Source organism: Nanorana parkeri, unplaced genomic scaffold (genome assembly GCF_000935625.1).
Source record: "Nanorana parkeri isolate BGI_ZX_2015 unplaced genomic scaffold, ASM93562v1 scaffold3967, whole genome shotgun sequence".
Lineage (NCBI taxonomy): Eukaryota > Metazoa > Chordata > Amphibia > Anura > Dicroglossidae > Nanorana > Nanorana parkeri.
Window position 1 is genome coordinate 1,753 of NW_017310234.1, and position 554 is coordinate 2,306.

General features: G+C 49.3%; 1 protein-coding gene across 1 annotated transcript in view; it reads right to left on the reverse strand.

Moving 5' to 3' along the window:
• Positions 1 to 554, reverse strand: part of GTF2A1 (general transcription factor IIA subunit 1) — a 17,541-nt gene that overhangs the window by 1,663 nt on the left and 15,324 nt on the right. The gene's annotated exons all lie outside the window — the stretch shown is intronic.

Here is a 554-nt window from a genome sequence, read left to right on the forward strand (position 1 = left end):
GGTCACCTTATACCTGTAGAAGGGTCTCATTCATCCGGGTCACCTTATACCTGTAGAAGGTTCTCATTCATCCGGGTCACCTTATACCTGTAGAAGGGTCTCATCCATCCGGGTCACCTTATACCTGTAGAAGGGTCTCATCCATCCGGGTCACCTTATACCTGTAGAAGGGTCTCATCCATCCGGGTCACCTTATACCTGTAGAAGGGTCTCATCCATCCGGGTCACCTTATATCTGTAGAAGGGTCTCAATCATCGGGTCACCTAATACCTGTAGAAGGGTCTCATCCATCCGGGTCACCTTATACCTGTAGAAGGTTCTCATCCATCCGGGTCACCTTATACCTGTAGAAGGTTCTCATTCATCCGGGTCACCTTATACCTGTAGAAGGTTCTCAATCATCGGGTCACCTTATACCTGTAGAAGGGTCTCATCCATCCGGGTCACCTTATACCTGTAGAAGGGTCTCATCCATCCGGGTCACCTTATACCTGTAGAAGGGTCTCATCCATCCGGGTCACCTTATACCTGTAGAAGGGTCTCATTCATCCGG